Source organism: Chanodichthys erythropterus, chromosome 20 (genome assembly GCF_024489055.1).
Source record: "Chanodichthys erythropterus isolate Z2021 chromosome 20, ASM2448905v1, whole genome shotgun sequence".
In the NCBI taxonomy this organism is placed as follows: Eukaryota; Metazoa; Chordata; class Actinopteri; order Cypriniformes; family Xenocyprididae; genus Chanodichthys; species Chanodichthys erythropterus.
Genome location: NC_090240.1, coordinates 36,531,182 through 36,545,077, shown reverse-complemented (window position 1 = coordinate 36,545,077; position 13,896 = coordinate 36,531,182). Strand labels below are relative to the sequence as shown.

General features: G+C 43.6%; 1 long non-coding RNA gene across 1 annotated transcript; it reads right to left on the bottom strand.

Annotated features, from left to right (window-relative positions):
- Positions 1-571: 571 nt before the first annotated feature.
- LOC137009472 (uncharacterized) lies at positions 572-10,939 on the bottom strand. The gene is made up of 3 exons (XR_010892899.1): positions 10,532-10,939; positions 10,294-10,364; positions 572-705 (listed from the first exon to the last, which is right to left on the bottom strand). It is a non-coding gene; the product is annotated as an uncharacterized lncRNA (long non-coding RNA).
- Between the last annotated feature and the right edge of the window lie 2,957 nt (positions 10,940-13,896).

Sequence of the window (13,896 nt, the reverse complement as noted above, 5' to 3'; positions counted from 1 at the left end):
GAATGTCCAAGTATAAATCCAAATGCAAAATTTAATAAAAATAAGTATTTGTCTACAAACAAGAGAATTTATAAGCCACTTCATATAGAACTATATAGGAATATTGATTTAATTGAAAAATAAATTTAAAAACATTAGAAAAAAAATTGTGTATTATTTTCAATGGGGAAAAATAGCTAATAAAAAAAATTGTATAAATATTGCATAGTATCATAAAATACCCTCAATTTTATATAATAATCAAAAATATTGAACAAAAATATATTACACATTGGTTTTCCTGAAAAATAAAAAAGTAACTTTTAAAGGCTTCGGTCACTTTTGACCGTAAAGAAGGCAAGTGTGACTCCTAAACGAAGAGGGCCAGAGGGTTAACAATTGTATAAATGATGGACCAAAAGTTAAACTGTTTTTAGCAGTTTTGTTATTTTTTAAGAAAAATTTAGTAACAGAATAAACACTTGGTAACAGGAATGAGTGTCCATGTGTGTGTGCATGTGTACACATTTATGCACGAGGCACAGCAGCATAACTTCATTGATCCAGACACTACAGGACCGGTCAGGATCAGCAGCACTTTGAATTGGAAGGTAGTCCATATCCACGTGGAACATGCCCACTCCTCCCACGCAAAACCTGACAATAAACCTTAGTTTGAAAATCATAATACTGTGACCCACTGTTTTGCCAGCACCCGGAGCCCTGCTGAACCAATGATGAAAAAGAAGGGGATCAGATTTCTTCTCACAAGTGAAGTGTAATCATTACAATACATTTGCAGCAAGGTTCATAACAAAAGTATATTTTAATGAAAAAGATGAAAAAACACTTAATACATGCATACGTGTTTTAAAATGTATTCTGTAAGAGTGTGCGCGCATGTGTGTGTATTTGTAGGGATGGGGGCCATCAAAGTAAAAACAACTAAAACAAGTAACAAGATGCATCTTAGAATGCAGTAAGTAGCACATTTTCTAACACTGATGCAGTGGTTCAGGGTGTTTGCATAGTGTTTTGACACTGGCAGTGAAGGCACATGCTCTTTTTAAAACCACATGCAGTATGTGACTACGATTGGCACACTGTGCACTGTGACCATGAACGCCACTTCTTTGTAGCGTTCTTCTTCTTGTCATCAAAATGGACCAGGCAGACAGAGGGGTAACCTGAGACAGAGGGGTAACTCAATTTTAATTTCAGAAATCTCATCACCACATTTGTTCTTCAGCTGCTTCCAGAGCTCAACTTCACATTGATGCAGGTTTATTACTAATTGTGTGATAGAGTCAGACACTCTGAAGGGGATAATACTGGTCTGGCAGTTTCCTTTGACAGGGCTCCGGTCAGAGAGAAGGGCACGGAGAAATTATTCCAGCAAACTTTAATATTGTAGTTTGGGTACAAGCATTGATGTACAAAGAGGTATATATGTGGGGTGTGTGTATGTGTGTGTGTGGTCTATAAAAGAAACAAAGAATGAAATAATATTAATCACAATGTACAAAGTATAAAAAATATGTACAAAGGTATACAGCAATATCCAATGTAATAATAAACATTGAATCAGAATACTGAAATATAATAATTTGGTCAAATAACCTGAAAGGAGTCATAAACAACTAATATACAGGCATACGAAAGGTTAATGAGGCAAAGTAGGAATACTAAATAGATTTGGTGGTCTTCGCTTCCCTCTAGTGGAAGCGGGCGCAACTGCACCCCATTCGCCCAGCACATGAGGGGCGCATGGCCAGGGAGTGTCGAACTACACTCTAGGTGAGTCTGACAGCGACACAGAGGCTAAACACGATTTAGCAGTAGGACTAAAGGGCATAAGAACTGAAATATAGCACTCGAGAATACAGCTTAAAGCTGAAATAATGTAAAGGAAACAATCTCCATGTCAACAAGGCTTATAACATGTTCACGTGATACCTATTAACTAAAAGAAATACACACGGAGGTATCAAACCATGCGTATAATATACTTAACATGAAAACAGGTAAGAGTATACAACATCTAAACAAATCCGATGGCAATATTTGCATTTTAGTGCAGGATGAAACTTACTTTCGATTAGGTTACGCACACGCGAGCCACCATCCCACAGAATGCGGAGTCGGGAATGAGGATGTGATGCGCTCGGAAAAGAAATGACATCACTACAGTTTCAAATAAAATGACAGGAAATCAAAGACTTTCCGACATAGCCGCCCCCAAATTTAGCAATAAATTTGAATCCCAAAGGAAAGTCTACTTAGTTGGCGTCATCTTCATCCTCCCAGGCTGGCAGCCGCACAAGGCGCACGACTGGCCGTAGGTAGGTCTGTCCCTTGATCTTAACTTCAGCTGCCCTGACTCGTCCATCCGAACCGGAACAGGTCTTCACCACTCTCCCGATGGGCCACTGAGCTCTGGGTAGCTGCGAATCAACCACCATCACTACCTGGCCAGCAGCCATATTGTCTGTGTCCTTGTGCCACTTCGACCGCTTCTGAAGGTCAGGGAGATGGCGACGGATAAAGTTGGACCAGAAATGGTCCGCCAGGATCTGGCTGTGGCGCCATCTTCTTCTGCTGAGAAGGTCACTAGATGCATAAACAGCCTGTGGGAGTGATGCGTCGCGGCGTCCCATCAACAGTAGATTTGGTGTGACGGGATCCGGATCCGCAGCATCGGAGGAGAGGTACCCAAGCGGTTTAGCATTGAGTATTCCCTGCACTTCAATCAGCACAGTTTGCAGCACAGGTTCAGCGACGGTGTGGTCCTGAAGGATGACTTGGAGAGCTGACTTAATCGACTTGATCTCGCGTTCCCACGTCCCCCCAAAGTGTGGAGAGCCAGGGGGGTTGAAACGGAACTCGATTTGCTGTCTGGCCAGCTGTTCTTGAAGAGGAACTTCTAAAGCGGCAAAACTGGCTTGCAGCTCCGCAGCTCCACCTCGGAAGTTGGTTCCTCTGTCAGCCAGGATCTCAAATGGCTTTCCGCGGCGGGCGATGAAGCGGCGGAGAGACATCAGAAAAGCATCAGTGTCTATGCTCTCCAGTAGGTCAAGATGCACACAGCTTGTCGTCATGCACTTGAAAATCAGACCCCACCGCTTTTCTGTGCGCCGGCCCACCTTGACATTGTAGGGACCGAAACAATCGACTCCAGTCGACCAGAAAGGGGGCTTGTATAAGCGGAGTCTGGCAGGGGGTAAGTCTGCCATCCGAGGGACCACTGGAGTAGCGCGCCATTTCTGACATTCAACACAGCCGTGCTGATGATGCTTGATGGACTCTCTTTCCCGGAGGATCCAATATCTTCTCCTCATCTCGGCGAAAACCCGCTCGGGACCTGGATGTAGCAGTTCACTATCATATTTCTTAATGAGCAGCTTCGTGACATAAGATTTGGGATCGAGGATGATAGGATGCATCGCATCTGGGTCAATATCTTCTGCTCTGCGTAGTCTACCTCCCACTCTCACCAGACCAACAGCATCATACTCTGGAGCAAGCATGAGCAGGCGACTCAGTCTCGAGATGGACTTACCGGCAGCAAGAGCTTCCACTTCTTCAGGGAAGGACTCTCTCTGGGCTTGTCTGAGGACATGTAGCTCTGCTGTTTGGACGTCAGCTGCTGTCATGGTGGGGCTACTCTGGTCATCAGCCGCCCCGTGAAAGCTCTCATGGGTAGCCTTGAGAAGACTGTCCCAGTTGTCTATATCGGACCTGAGTGTCGTGGTCGGAGAGCAGGTGGTGGCTCCACAGAACAACGTCTTCCGAAGTTCATCCTCGTCAGCTTCTTGGGCTTCTATTAACTGAAGCACTGGCCAGGAGTCTGGATGTTGTCGGAGGAATGGTGGACCTTGGCTCCACCGGTTCGGCTGGCTGAGTTCGAGCAAGGGTTTGCCGCGAGTAAGGTCATCGGCTGGATTGCCAGTGGTGCGGACATACCGCCAGGTCGAGTTTTCAGTGAGCTCTTGAATTTCTGCGACTCTAGTTCCTACAAAGACCTTGTAGCGACACGAGTCGGAATTGAGCCACGTTAAAACTGCCATCGCGTCAGTCCAGAGTGTGACTTGCTGGGAAGGGAGTGACAGTTCTGTCATAATGACTTTAGCCAGCTGGGCTCCAGCTAAAGCAGCACACAGTTCGAGGCGTGGCATGGATAATTGTTTGCGAGGGCTCACTCGTGACCGAGCCATCACAAATGCAATGTGGACTTCACCTTGATTGTCTTGGGTGCGGAGGTAAGCGACGGCCCCATAGGCTCTTTCAGAGGCGTCGCAGAAGATGTGTGCCTCTCGTCTGGGTGCCCCAGTGTCTGCTACTGATGGGACATAGCATCGGGGGATCTCCACTTGTGGAAGATGGACTAGTTCACTCTCCCATTGTGTCCAGATATCCAGTAGAGCCTCTGGTCTGATCGGTTCATCCCAGCCAACTCCCACTCTCCACAGGTCTTGAATCAGGATCTTCGCTCGTGTGGTGAATGGAATTAGGTATCCGAGGGGATCATATTGTGTTGCCATCACCTTGTAGACGTTCCTCAGAGTTGGCTGTGAATATTCTACTGGTCTGTGGCGGTACCCAAGGCGATCGGTAAGGCAGTTCCAGCGAAGGCCTAAGGCTGGCTCTTCGGGATCTTGTCGAGACTGAGAGAGCCACAACTCTGTGCTTGCTGCTTTCGCTTCCAATGGAAGATGCTCAACAACGGTGGGGGTGTTACTGGCCCACTGCCTGATGTCAAAGCCTCCAGCTGAGAGCAGTTTACGCATCCGGTTGATAATGTTCTTGGCTTCATCAGCGTTCCTGACACTGGTCAAACAGTTGTCGACATAGAAGGCAGTCTCCACAAGGTGTAGGATATCCTCATAACCGCTGCAGTTATCCTTCACATGCCACTGAAGGGCGTATGTGGCACAGCAAGGACTGCATGTCGTCGCGAATGGCAAAACCTGCCACTCATACACCGTTGGTTCCTCCTCCCTCTTCATACCTCTCCAGAGAAAACGGAGAAGGGGCTTGTCTTCGGGTAGCAGGCGAACTTGATGAAACATCGCTTTGATGTCACCACTGATAGCCACAATATGTTCTGGGAACCGAAGAAGTACACCGAGGAGAGTAGGACCTAAAGTCGGACCGGGCAACAGTTGGCTGTTGAGACTTTGACCGTTGTGCTGGTAGGAACAGTTGTAGATAATCCTCGCCTTACCGTTGTGGTGGACAACGTGGTGTGGCAGATACCAGGACTCTGTGGAGCTGTCTACTGTGTCAGGAGGTAGAGGTTTGGCGTAGCCCAACTGTTCAAGTTTCTGTATTTCTTGACAGTAGGTGTTGGCTAGAGCATTATCTTTGGCTAGACGGCGTTCTGTGCTTCGTAGCTGTGGGAGCAATGTGTGCTTTGGAGCCCAGAGTGTGAGGCTTACTTTGCGCCTCAGTAGTGGAGTAGCATACCTTGTTACTCCATCCACTTCTGCCTTAACTGTGCGCTGTTCCAGCAGTTCTAGGGCCTGCTGATCTTCTTTGGAGCGGATTACAGTCTTGGCTTTGGCATACGGGATTATGTCAACTTCCCACAGTCGTTCAACGTGCCGTTGCAGCTCTGAGTTAGTAGACATGGTGAAGTAGCAGTGAGAGTGCTCACCAGTGAGGTTAAGGTTGGCTGGGCCTTGCAATGTCCAACCAAGAGCAGTACGCACAGCTACAGGACTCCCAGGAGGACCTGCTCGGACCGGTTGTTTAGGAAGCAGCAGATGTGGAAAGTCCGAGCCTATCAACAGAAGTGGCTGGACCTTGTCAACCTTCGGCAGAGGGAGACCTTGCAGGTGGGAGTATCTGCGCATGAGTGACTTGACAGGATAGCTATGCTCAGACAGGCTCAGTTCACCAGCGGTGAAGGCATGAAAGATGCGGTACCTTTGTTTGGGAGAATGAGCTGGGGAGACAGCGGCTCCTTGTAGACGGATCAGCTCATGGCGTACAGTACGTAAAGGCAAGCTTTCAGGCTCTTTAGCTAAATGGAGATGCTGGACTGCTGAGGGAAGGATGAGGGTTCTCTCCGATCCGTCGTCCAGAATAGCGAAACCTTCCAGAGTGTGCTCGGCATTGTACAGGCGCACCTTAACCAGCTTCAACATGACTCTCTGCGGACGACTAGGACGGTCAACATATATGGTATCGGGAACAGCACTGACCATTAACACTTTCTTAGCCTCTTGGGAACACACTTCGTGGAGCACGGTCAGGTGTTGCTGTTTGCACACTTGACAAGGCTTCTTGAGAGTGCATGCCTCAGGTTTATGGTTCCTGCCACACCTCCAACAGCCTCTGTCTTTAATCCAGGCGGAAATCTCTGATGGAGTGAGCATTTTGAATTTGGGGCATAAGCTGAGGTAATGCTCACGGGCGTCGCAGTACGGGCAGTAAGGCTTCACACTGGGTTTACCTTTGGGTGACTTTGTGCTGCGAGCAGGATCTGGAGAGGCTACCTTAGCTTGACTCTCAGTGTTGTAAAATACGTTGGATGAAGGACCCTGGGATTTCTTTTTGCCCTTAACTGGCGTAGGCTGGTCTTGGAACATCAGAGCTGCTCGAGATGAAATGCGCTTTGCTTGTGACTTTAACTGAAGCCAAACAGAGAAGTCTTCAAGCGTGTAGGTCTGATCAGTGCCAGTCCTCAGGATGCCTCGGGTTATGCTGTACTCCACAAACGCATCTCGATAGTTAGTAGGCAGTTTGCTGAGCAGCCTGTCGACGTGGGAGCCGCATCGCAGTTCGTAGCCGTTCTCACCCTCGAGGGAGCGGAGCATGCCAACTAGACCTTGTACTGATAGGGCAAAGTTATCAAATGCCTCTGGATCTCCAGATCTTACGTGAGGTGAGTTTAAGATGGCACCCAGCTCACTCTGCACGAGCTGACGCGGTTGCCCATATTTATCTTGGAGAGCCTGGAGGGCTGAGGTGTACGGCTTTGGATGGTACATGTAGGCTTGGGCTAGCTTGTAGGCGCTTGGCAGTTTCAAGTGATCGAGGAGGACTTGATATTTGAACTGCTCTGTGAGGTGTGCATGCGTATTGAGCAGATTGTCCAAAGCCATCTTGAGCAGGGCAAAGTCTGACTCTTTACCTGAGGTGAAGTGAGGTAGAGTAGGTCTAGGCAGGCCATAAGATGTGGCAACTAGGAGCTCCATGAGGTCTGTACCCGGCGTTGCCCTGTAATCTAGAGGCACTGTGCCCTGTCGTGGAGAAGGTGGTATGGCGGGGTAAGGATGGGACAGCGTGTTAACAGCTGATAGCACTGGCTGTAGAGGTGTAACAGGTGGAGGCACATATTGGACCTGGGCTTGGCTATAGACCATCGGTGGCTGGCGAAGTGGGGCCATATACTGTTCTACTGACAGTGGCTGAGCACATGAGGTAACGGCACTCCCGGCTGATCTGGAAGCCGACTGCGAAGCTGGGTTGATGATTGCTGGAGGAGGAAGCATGGTAAGATACGTAGGCTGCGGCTGAGCGAGTACACTAGTAGTAGTATAAGTACTCACTTGAGGAGCGGGCTGGACTGATGTAAGACTGGTCGAGACAGGTGGATTTATTACTGTACTGGAGACTGGTGGCATAACATGAATAGATGGAGTAGAATGGAGCAGTTCATGTCCATCTTGTGAGTGGAGTAGGAGAGGCTGTACTTCTAATGAGGACCTTAGGTTGTACTCACATTCACTGCGGGGCCTGGAGGAACGGGAACTCTCAATTCCTTCTCCCTTCAGGAAAGACGTGATAAGAGCTGCTTGTGCCAATTCCATCTCTTTCTCTTTCTGTCGCCGTCGCAACATCTAATGCCTGGTGATAGCCTCTTTACTCTTGTATGCCATCTCTGCTTTCTCCTCCAGTCGACGTCTCTGCCGTTCTTGTTCTCTGAGAAGTTCCTCCTTCTCATAGAGGGTGTCTTTGGCTTCTTTGTCTAGAAGATTACACTGCTCGTCCACTAGCGTCTGCTCCATGATCTGCCGCTGCACTTCTGCTAATTCCATCCGCTTGACCTGTTCCTCCAACATGGCACTTTGTAGCTCGGATAGCCCGTCTGCAATGGACCTCTTGGTTGATGAGGCAGCACTGGCTCGAGATCTTGGTCTGCTACGATGAGAAGATACCCAGGATCGACATGACTGCTCTCACAGATGGCAGTGAAAGTGGATCAGGGATTGGGATGTCGTGAGCTGGGGCTGCTGCTCCAAGTTCCCCAGCTTCGGTGGAAGTGAGTACTGTGACTCTCGGTGTGTACCCAACTTCAAAGTTTGCAAAGGATGCTGGTAACTGTATCTCCCGCTGGGGTCGAGAACGCACTGCTGAATCTGCAGATGGTTGTCCTGGCTCCATATTGTCTCCAGAAAGCTGTCAGATCCGGCTCGAAGGACCATGTGATAGAGTCAGACACTCTGAAGGGGATAATACTGGTCTGGCAGTTTCCTTTGACAGGGCTCCGGTCAGAGAGAAGGGCACGGAGAAATTATTCCAGCAAACTTTAATATTGTAGTTTGGGTACAAGCATTGATGTACAAAGAGGTATATATGTGGGGTGTGTGTATGTGTGTGTGTGGTCTATAAAAGAAACAAAGAATGAAATAATATTAATCACAATGTACAAAGTATAAAAAATATGTACAAAGGTATACAGCAATATCCAATGTAATAATAAACATTGAATCAGAATACTGAAATATAATAATTTGGTCAAATAACCTGAAAGGAGTCATAAACAATATACAGGCATACGAAAGGTTAATGAGGCAAAGTAGGAATACTAAATAGATTTGGTGGTCTTCGCTTCCCTCTAGTGGAAGCGGGCGCAACTGCACCCCATTCGCCCAGCACATGAGGGGCGCATGGCCAGGGAGTGTCGAACTACACTCTAGGTGCGTCTGACAGCGACACAGAGGCTAAACACGATTTAGCAGTAGGACTAAAGGGCATAAGAACTGAAATATAGCACTCGAGAATACAGCTTAAAGCTGAAATAATGTAAAGGAAACAATCTCCATGTCAACAAGGCTTATAACATGTTCACGTGATACCTATTAACTAAAGGAATACACACAGAGGTATCAAACCATGCGTATAATATACTTAACATGAAAACAGGTAAAAGTATACAACATCTAAACAAATCCGATGGCAATATTTGCATTTTAGTGCAGGATGAAACTTACTTTCGATTAGGTTACGCACACGCGAGCCACCATCCCACAGAATGCGGAGTCTGGAATGAGGATGTGATGCGCTCGGAAAAGAAATGACATCACTACAGTTTCAAATAAAATGACAGGAAATAAAAGACTTTCCGACAAATTGTAAGGCCATAACTCATAGTCGTAAGTCAGCCTGCTGTAGCCACCCATAGGCTTGTACACGGGTACATTATCATTTAAAAAGCAATTGTTGGTGAGCTCACCACCTCTCTCTGTGTTTGTATTGTAAAGAAATGTACTGGACAACAACCTTTGCACTCTCAAGATGTTTTTATACTTCACAGAGTTTGGAAAAAAGGCTGTTTATGTATCCTGCACATTCTGCCTGGAAACTGCCCTTTGAAAGACTTAAAAGTGAATCTAGTCAAATGCTGTTATATCCAAAATGCTTCTGTTCTCATATCTGTTCTTATTGTAGTATTGCAATCTGTTGAAACTGTATTTTTAATTCATGCTGCTGCTAGTCTTGGCCAGGTCTACTATGAGGAAGAGCTTACAGGATATTTTTCGGGGAGAAGCAAAAAGCACATGCGTCATCGGCTTCATACACAAGTAGACTGATATTATACAATAATGGAAAAAAATTATATAAATGTAAATCAATTATACTGCTTATAAATAAATATCTTGTTTTTCTTGTACATCAGGTCAGTATTCTTATTCTATTACAATAAATATATCACAGTAGTGTATAATATAAAATAATTAGTATATTACAATAGTATATTAAATACATTATCTATATTACATTATTAACATATGCATTAATTCAAATATTTATACAATATAACATCCTATAATAACATATAAACAATTATAATACCATTGGTTATATATAAACCCATATTTCACACATTATGTATCAAAAATAGAATAAAACATGGGATATATTCAGCAACGTACCATGTACAGGCCGCACAAAGTGCGTCACAGACAGCATAAACAATTAAATACGATTCTCTCTCTCGTAACACACTCTCTGTACAATATATATTCATTATCAGTCAACTAAATCTCTTTTCTTTTTGAAACAGAACTGATTGATCTAACATACCTGTAATTAATGGAAATAATCAGTGGAGCAACGGGGCGACAGCTTCTCCCTCTCTGGTATACTAGAGCATACTAAGCATACGATGCTAATTAGTTAGCGTCATGATATACATCATTTAAATCAAATAACACATTAAACGATACATTTTCATCATAGCTAACATAATTAAATGTTACTATAAGTTAATCACATTCTTCCAGCATCAAATATATGTTTTAAACAAGAAACATCATCTTACCAAGATATTTTTCGGGGACAAGCGAAAATCACATGCGTCATCAGCTTCATACACAAGTAGACTGACGTAATCGCATGTCGTGCAAGAGGAAACCCCGCAGGTGTGTTCCACTGATAACGTTCCCTTCCCCAACAAATCCCCAAAGAAAAGTTCCGCTACTTTAGCGTTATTTTCACATAACTTGTGAACGATAATATAGAAACAAAATTTCGTGAAGTTCACTATACCAATTTTTTACAAATGTAGAAAAATATAAGCATTTATAAACCAATTTAAGAGAAGAAAAAAAAAGATAAAAATAATACAAATACAGAAGGAAATAAACAAAACAAGTCAGATTAAATCAATAAATTTTTCACACCAGTTACACATGCAGCCAGGAGTCGTGTTTCCTGACATTTATATGTGCCTGATTTCGACGCCAGGAAAATACATAAAGCAAATCTGCCTGTGAATATTTTATATAACTTCAATATAGGTAGGTTTAAATCCATGTAATCTCTTATATCAATGATATATATATCGTCATCTGTCCAGCCCTAAAACATATATAGTTTTATAGTATAGTTTTTGTTAGTGTTGTTTATTTAAAAACACCCAATTATGCAGAATATAAGATGGGAAATATGTAATTGACGAGTTGTCAACACAATATATGCGGTATGATTTTACCTCACAATCCAACAATTTGACACAAAATGATAACTGCAAATCCATGTTTCTCTGCTGGAGTCCAGCTGTTGGAAAAAACGCTTGGAAAAAAACGCTTAATGAGAAACGTTGTGTTGCATTAATCAATTAGGTATATATTGAATTTGGTCTTTTAATATCAGTCTTACTACATTATATCTTACTACAAACCTGGTAAAAATGACTGGCGGTTAAATGGAGGAAAGCCTTATTTGCCCGCCATTGGGGCGTTCCCCTCAGGGCGTGACATCATGTGAAAACTATCAATACATTAGCTGTGTTTACATTGAGTCCTATATCCAACTAATAATTTGACTCACAGCCATTTGTGACTACTAATGCTTAAATTTACCACCTTGATCTGAATAGACTAGCCCAACCAGTAGGAATTTAGTTTGAGAGGGTGGTATGAGCCTTTGACAATTTCTTCAGTGTAAGATTATTTGATGTTGATAGCCCTGTAAACAAAAATCAGCTGGAATATATAATTGGGATGAATTCGTTTGAAATGAGAACATCTACAGATAAACAATCCAGTTGTCTGTCACAATGTTCACATGTGCTCACATCACAACTGCTGTCGATCATCTTCCCATCTAATACTATAATAATACCACTAGTGCCTAGCAAATGAAGCCTCTTTCCAAACCTCTAACTTTAGCTTCTTCAGGTACATTTTAATACGGGCATCCCTCATTGCAGGGCTAAGGGCCTGCCCATGTGCCTTCAGTGCTGCTGACTCTTCAGTGTATATCTTCTTTGCATCTTCCCCCAATGTGGCCCACCTACCCTTGATGTCATTCATTGTGCCTGAGGAAAAAAATAGATGCACAGAAAACGTAACATTTTAGAGTCAGCATCTCTTTTTTTAAAGTAAATTCATACAACGACAATCTGTCCAACACACTGGTTTACTTGGCTTGTAAACCCATTTCTCTGTAAAAACAAGATAACGTGTAAAGTAGATGACCTGATGATTCTTTAAGACACACTGCAGTCTTAAACTGATGAATGCAACTTGCGTGAGTGAAGTACTTGCCAAATAATACTTTGAAAATCTGTTTCACGACCCCTGTAAACCCCTGATGTAAACGGGGCAACTATGTACAACAACAAACCATTTAGTATAACAAAAGCATCCGTTAAATATTGTCTCTCACCTTTGTTTGACAGTATGTCTCTACAAAAGAGATTATATGGTGAAAGCTCTCTGATATGTACTTTGGCCTTTGATGGCCGAGGCTCAGAAGAAGCTTTCCTTTTGTAATTACCAATCCAGTTCTGAAATAGAAAAACAAAAAATAATGAAAGAGTATTACACCAATTAAACTGAATGTTAATGAAACACTAAATTTATACAGGCAGTACAGCAGAATGAAACATTTATTTGACATGTTGATTGTTAGTGTGGCACTAAAGTAAACCTTACTTCTATGACACTGGTGTCCAAACGCTCTGGGAATTAATTCTGACCCAACTCGGGTCATGCCATCTTTAAAAAATGTTTTCAGGGTTTCTTTCTGCTCATCATTAATGCGAGTTCTCTCTTGTTGAATGACAAAAAAGAAAGGAAAAGCTAGTCAGTAATAAATCAATAATCAATAATAAAAAGACAGTGTTACAGATCATACCATCACACTTGCCTAATGCTTCTTGATTAGCAACAGTAAGGGCTTAGCTCTCTCGAAATAATATTTAATAGGGCTAATAATAGGTTACTTTGATTACGTTTACAAGCACTGCAGTCTCAAAATCAGTCTTTTGTCTATTAGAATAATCGTGTCGTTGCATTCAGATAGGCTACACCACTGTATCAGTGTCCAGTTTATTATTTAATAAAGTATAATTCATTTTATATAATTCATATTCCATTTGAAGAAGACTTGATGAAATATGTGTGCATAACTACACCGTGCTGGTTAATGTTCGTTGCAGGAGAATGTGTGAAATAAAAACTTTAAACACGGATACTTTTCTGTATGAGCTATGTGCCACGTGGCTAGTGTTATTAAACTCATCGCGGAGCTCCGCGCTGAAACCAATCATATGCGCGCTCCGCCTGTATATCATAAAAACAATCATATTTTTCATGTGTTCGTATTCAAACTCCAGTTCTGACCGCATTGCGAGCAAAATACAAACAACACTCATGTGCTGCTGTGCTGAGGGAAACAGCCTACGGCTCGCGTGTTTGAACGCAGCTAGAGCAGGCAGAGGTGAATGAGCCGCACTTTTGTGACATTTGAATTCTCCGCTGTAATGTGATCTCACGCGAACATATTTTCCATTTGTTCTGGTAGATTACAGCATAACAATCCACATGCACACAAACCTCTGCTCTGGTCGCGTCGCAGGAAAACACATTGTGTTGTAGCACTGAGGAAACGAACACCAACGATACGTCTCTGAATGACAAGAGACACTTCCTCATATCGTATGCATACTACAGTGCAGTGATTGGATTGAATGAGCTTTATGTCATGAATATATGTCGAGAATCGCTCAAAACGGTCTACGTCAGCATGTTCGACCATGCCCATGCTTGGGCCGAAAGTACACTATGACGTCAGATTTTGTGACGTTTGTCCGACTCAGCTTTTCAAACCGGAAGACAGAAATCGCTCTGAAAAACACAAAAATAACTATTTTTCACTTATGAATAACATTGAGTACCT